We start from the raw sequence: 6,428 nt of genomic DNA, 5'->3' as shown, positions 1-6,428 counted from the left end.
ACACACACACGCGCGCGCGGGGCTAGTTGTCCCACACTTGTTTTAAATACTTCCACGCTTGCTAGCATTATGACACTTAGTGTGTTTACTTGTTTTTTTCCCCCCTCCATTCTGTCACTGATGGAGATTTGGTTCCAGTGCCACGGTCGCATTTCTTCGCCTTTCTTCGCCTTCGCCTTTGGCTTGCTTAATTGGGGACATTTTATATTTAACAATAGGCTATTATTACAACATTATTTTCCTGTTATCTCTGTAAAGCTGCTATGAAAAAATCTGTAATGTAAAAAGCGCTATATAAATAAAGGTGACTCGACTAGTTGCCATATCAACACTAGGCAAGTGTTGATATGGCAATACAGTAGTGAAAAAATTGCGCCAAAATTCAGAAATCTTTGGAAGATATCTCTGACCATTTATTTAACCATAGCAGAAGTAAATTTCTTACTTATGTTAATGTTTCATCTATATTTTTTTGTGTTTGTTTTAAATTAGACAAATGTGATTATTATTAATATGTTTTGAACTATGTTGTGTTTTTCGGTGTGTTCATTGTCAAACTCAATTTTTTTTATTATTAAAAAATGGTATTATTTTATATAAAAAAGTTAATAATTGTATTTTGAGAAATATTTTATTTTGTCTTGTATATTTTTTGATTAGATTATATGGTCATGTTATGGGTTCAGGTTTCTAAGTTACCTACTTTTGGAGCTATACCCAATTTAAAATTAAAATTCAGAAGGAAAAAAACACTGATTTCGGACAAGAGTAACCCGTTACACGAATTCACAAATCGAAATGAGATATTATTTGCATGTCTACGACACCGCACTGCGGGACCACAGCTAAAATAAATCAGAATATCAAACTGCAAACTATCTTTACTCCGGTGCCACCCGGGGGACATTTTATATTTAACAATATTATTACAACATAAAACATTTCCCTGTTATCTCTGTAAAAGCTGATTTGAAACAATCTGTAATGTAAAAAGCCCTATATAAATAAAGGTGACTTCACTACACTAGTTGCCATATCAACACTATAGATAAAAAAATGCGCCAAAATTCAGAAATCTATGGAAAATTGTTTCCGCCACTGAATAAAGAAAATAACAATTGAGAGATATGAAGTCAGAATTGAGACTTTTTATCTCACAATTGTGACTTTATGACCTGCAATTGTGACTTTAACACGCAATTGAGACTTTATATCTCGCAATTGTGAGAAATAAAGTCAGAATTGTGAGATAAAAAGTCGCAATTACCTTTTTTATTTTTCATTCTGTGGCGGAAACAAGTTTCCATAGAAATCTGTGGAAGAATCACTGAACATTTATTTAACCATAGCTGAAGTAAATTTCTTATGTTCATTTTTCATCTCTATTTTTGGTGGGTTTTTTTTAATTAGACAAATATGATATTATTTTAAGACCAATGAACGATGGGTATCGCCTGATGACATCAACCCCTCCAGGCCAAGGCTACATTCACTTAAGATGGTGAGAAGCATTTCCGGATGTATTTGTAATTTAGAAACTCTGGGCAACCAGTGACTTCCAGGAAAGTCTGGGTGGCAACCGAGGAAGGTCGGTGACGCTGGAAAGACAGCTGACCTCCAGGAAAGACTGGCATGGGTGTATGAGGTTAGCAACCTCATCCACAGCACTCGCAAGAGGGCACCAACTCAAGCTACAGAAAGCAATACTGAGCAATACCCCCAGAGTCTCCCGAGAGGGGGGGGAGGATGAGAGACTCAACAGGACAGACACAACGGTAACGACCAGGAAAGAAATACGGACACAGAGACGGCTCACCCAAACAACATTAACTGGGGAGGCATTAGAAGTAAAGTGTCATTGCGGAAAGACCTGCAAGAACAAAAGAGGGCTTAAGATACACCAAAGCCGAACCAACTGTGGAAAAGAGGGGTCACAGGAGCAGCGCACAGCGGTAGCACCTGGTGAGACGCAGGAGAGCTCCAGGCAGGAAGCACCCCACAGTACTGGAGATCTCTCAGCACCTGTGTCACCTCAAGACTTCAGGAGGGACCCACCTGATGCCACCCCAGAGAGCCAACCCCACCCTGCGAGGGAACGAATTAAATGGCCCAAGATGAGCGATAACAAAGAGTGATACCAACTAGACCAAGATCTCGACAAAGTGCTAGAAGCCACACTAGCAGGGACGGCTGAGCAGAAAGTCAATACTCTCACAACAATAACTTATAATCTGGCAAGGGAGCGTTTTGGAACTAAGGAGAAGAAAATCAACATCAAGGCCGCATACCAGCCAAATAGAAGAGAGAGGGAAATTCATCATCTGAGGGGAGAAATCAAGACTCTCACCAAGCAGTTCAAAAGAGCCCTTGCTGATGAAAGGGAAGGCATCAAGGACCTGACGAGTCAACTCCGGGAGCGCCTCTGTAGCCTCCGAAAAGCAGAAAGCACTTGGAAGAAGAGGAAGGACAGGGGGAACAAAAGATCCCAGTTCACCAAAGACCCCTTCCGATTCACCAGAACACTGCTGGGTGAAGCAAAATCTGGAAGGCTGACCAGCCCAAGAGGAGATGTGGAGGCGTTTTTGAGGGAGACCCACAATGACACCTCGAGAAACCAGGCCCTTGACGCCAACCCAAGCATCAACAGTATAAAGACCCCGGAAAAAGAGCTCAACATCAGTGAACCATCCTCGAAGGAAGTCTAAGAGGTGGTGAAGAAGGCCAGAACAGGGTCTGCCCCTGGCCCAAGCTGTATACCCTACAAGGTATATAAGAAATGCCCAATGCTCCTCCGGAGGCTGTGGAAGCTGTTCCGGAGGATTTGGAAAAAGGGTACCATTCCGTCAGGCTGGAAGAAGGCGGAAGGCTGTTTCGTGCCAAAGGAAGTGAACTCCTCAAACATTGAGCAATTCAGAACAATCTCACTGCTAAGTGTAGAAGGCAAGATCTTCTTTTCGGTACTGGCCAAGAGGATGACCTCTTACATGACAGAGAATGGATACATCAACACTGCTATTCAGAAAGGTGGAATTCCAGGCTTCTCTGGATGCCTGGAACACACCGGAGTTCTCAGTCAGATGATCCGTGAGGCTAAAGCCAGCAAGGGCAACCTGACTGTTGTCTGGCTGGACTTGGCCAATGCTTATGGATCAATCCCTCACGCCCTCATTCATGCAGCATTAGACCACTACCACATTCCGCAGCACATCAAGAGAATGATCACCAGCTACTTTGGTGGAATCCAGCTACGATTCAACGCGGCCCATTTTACAACTCAGTGGTAAAGCCTAGAAAAGGGTATCGTAACTGGCTGTACAATCTCCCCCATCCTCTTCGTCATGGGAATGAATCTCCTAATAACAGCTGCGGAGAAGGAAGCCCGGGGTCCAAAAATGGAGTCAGGCATCCGACAACCCCCAATAAGAGGTTACATGGACGACCTTACCGTGATGACCACAACCCATGTGGAGGCGAGGTGGGTGCTAACTGTTCTGGACCACATGGCAACATGGGCCAGAATGAAGTTTAAGCCAAAGAAATCCAAGAGTTTGGTGATCAGGAACGGGAAGTTGACCAACAGGTTCAAGCTGCATGTGCAAGGGGAAGTGATTCCATCGATAGAGGAGAATCCAATCAAGTGCCTCGGAAAGTGGTTTGATGACTCACTAACTGACAGGAACAACAAAGCGAGTACGGAAAAGCAGATGGAGGAATGGCTGAGGAGGATTGAAAAATCAGGGCTCCCTGGGAAGTTTAAGGCTTGGCTCTATCAGCACGGACTGTTGCCAAGACTCATGTAGCTGTTGACTGTGTATGAGGTCCCGATGACATGCGTTGAAGGAATGGAGAGGAAGATCAATAACTACCTCCGGAAATGGTTGGGGATCCCTCCAAGCTTCACTGCAGTAGGCCTCTATATAAGATCAGGGCAGCTCCAACTTCCTCTGTCATCTGTGTTTGAGGAATTCAAAGTTGCAAAGTGCAGAGTCGTAATGACATACAGAGACTCACAGGATGAACAAGTCAGACATGCAGGCGTCATTACAAGATCAGGTCGCAAGTGGGCAGCTGATTCATCTGTTGCACAAGCTGAAAGCATGTTGAAGCTACGGGATATCATTGGAGCGCCATGCACAGGAAGACAGGGTCTTGGAACCTCCCATTTCCAACAGTGGAGGAAGGCAGGAACCAGTGAAAGAAGGGCCATGATTCAAGAGGAGGTACGGAACCTGGAAGAGGAAGGACGAAGGTCAAGGGCAGTGGACCTAGCTTGCCAAGGAGCCTGGACCAAATGGGATCTTCCCAAGAGGAAGATTACCTGGGCGGACCTTTGGAGACTGGAGCCGTTCCGCATCTCCTTCCTGCTGAGATCAGTGTATGACACACTGCCAACCCCAACAAACTTGCACAAGTGGGGTATGAGAGAGGACCCATTGTGCAAGCTTTGTGGGGAGAGGGGCACCATGGCACACATCCTGTCCGGGTGTAAAAAAGCACTCACCCAGGGAAGGTACAGGTGACGCCACAACAGGGTGCTCATGACACTCGCCAACACCTTAGAGCAGGAGAGGAAAAAGAAACGCCAACCACTTCGGAAAACAACATCAATCCAGTTTGTAAGGGAGGGGGAAAAGCCATCAACCACAGTAACAACAAGAGCCAGTCTGCTACAAAAGGCCCAATCATGGGAAATGAAGGTCGACCTGGGAGGAAGGCTGCAGTTCCCCCAGTTCGTCCAGACAACTCTGAGGCCGGATGTGGTACTGTGGTCTGAAGAGGGAAAAAAGATCATCCTCATAGAACTTACAGTCCCATGGGAAGAGGGTTGTGAACAGGCCTTTGAACGGAAGAAAGCCAAATACCAAAACCTGCAGCACGACTGCAGGGGGAAAGGCTGGCAGGCTTGGCTGTTCCCGGTCGAGGTTGGCTGTAGAGGATTCCCTGCTCAGTCAGTGTGAAGAATGCTCACAGCCATTGGAATAACATGGAAAGAGAGGAAGGCAGCAGTTCGCAGGATGGGGGAGGCAGCGGAAAGAGCCTCTTGCTGGTTATGGAGCAGGAGGGAGGAGTTGAGCTGGAAGCCTGGAGGGGAAGATGGGCAGTGATCTGGCCACCACTGCCGACCCACCATCGGGAGGGTGTTGCGGATAAGGGTTGAAACACCCAATGAACGATGGGTACCGCCTGATGACATCAACCCCTCCAGGCCAAGGCTACATTAACTTAAGGTGAATAAAGGTGAGAAGCATTTCCGGATGTATTTGTAATTTAAGGGTGAACAAAGACTGCGAGTCAATGTTTAGAAATTATTAATTATTATTATGTTTTTAAAACATAGTTGTGTTTTATTAAACTGCTTGTGTTTAGCAGTTTAATACATGATTATTAGTATTTCTTTCAGTATTTTTTGTTTTCGGTGTGTTTTCGGCTGTGTTTTCGGTGTGTTCATTGTCAAACTCAAAAAATAGTTTGTTTTTAATTATTAAGAAAAATGCTATTATTTTATATGAAAAAGTTAATAATTGTATTTTATTGAGAAAATATTTTAGTTTGTTTTGTATATTTTTTTTGATTAGATCATATGGTCGTGTTATAACGTACTTGTTAAGAAGGTTTCAGCCAATCAGAGAGTCGTTTAATGAATGACGTGAGTCAGTGCCTAGTCAGCAAGAGACGAACGAAATATGAATGCTCCGATGCAGAAGACTAATATCTCATCTTTCCTTCAGTAGTGGTCTTATGTGAGCGAGTGAATGACAAGAATGTAAGTTGTTTATTTCCTTTTATCTTGTGATGTTATTCATCCGTTTAAAGCAGATTTGTGTACTTTATTGAGTTATCACAAGCTCGTTTGCTTATCATCGCGGCAGCTCGCGCTAGCGCCTAAGCGCCAAAGTTCAGCCTTTACGTTTAATATAAGTAATGCATGAGCACTTTCATAGTGTGAGAGATATCTCTGGATGGTGATTTATATGGTTATTTTTCTATATTCGTGTAAATATTGTGCTATGTGCTGTTTTCTATATCGGGTGTATATGTTACTGCCTGTAATGACACTATAATGGCGTCCCACATAACAACTAACTCCATGTGCGTCTCTTGAACGCCACCTTGTGGATTATCTAGGAACTGCAATAACTTTAATAATGTAACCAGTTCTATTGTCTTGGTGAATGTTATTGATTTACTTGTATCTCTAATATTATTGTTATTCTTTATTATTTTCAGACCACTTACTGTTACCACTCACTGTTACTATTCAACTTGAATCAAAGTAAACTACAAGCTCTGCTTCAAACTCTGAGTCGTATGTGTTCTTGCCGACACACCAGTGCGGATACAAATCCACCTTTCCCAGCACAAATACAGTCCTTGCATAAATCTCCAAACAATTTGGTCCTTCGAGCCGGATATTGTGTCTACACTGG

The 6,428-nt window shown here is 43.6% G+C and overlaps 1 pseudogene; it reads left to right on the top strand.

Moving 5' to 3' along the window:
- Window positions 1-1,640: 1,640 nt before the first annotated feature.
- Window positions 1,641-3,284, top strand: LOC130099275 (uncharacterized; annotated as a pseudogene).
- The last annotated feature ends 3,144 nt before the right edge of the window (window positions 3,285-6,428 follow it).

The sequence above is a fragment of the Rhinichthys klamathensis genome, unplaced genomic scaffold (assembly GCF_029890125.1).
Source record: "Rhinichthys klamathensis goyatoka isolate OS25496 unplaced genomic scaffold, OSU_Roscu_1.1 h1tg000227l_1, whole genome shotgun sequence".
In the NCBI taxonomy this organism is placed as follows: domain Eukaryota; kingdom Metazoa; phylum Chordata; class Actinopteri; order Cypriniformes; family Leuciscidae; genus Rhinichthys; species Rhinichthys klamathensis.
This window is presented reverse-complemented; position numbering and strand designations above follow the sequence as displayed.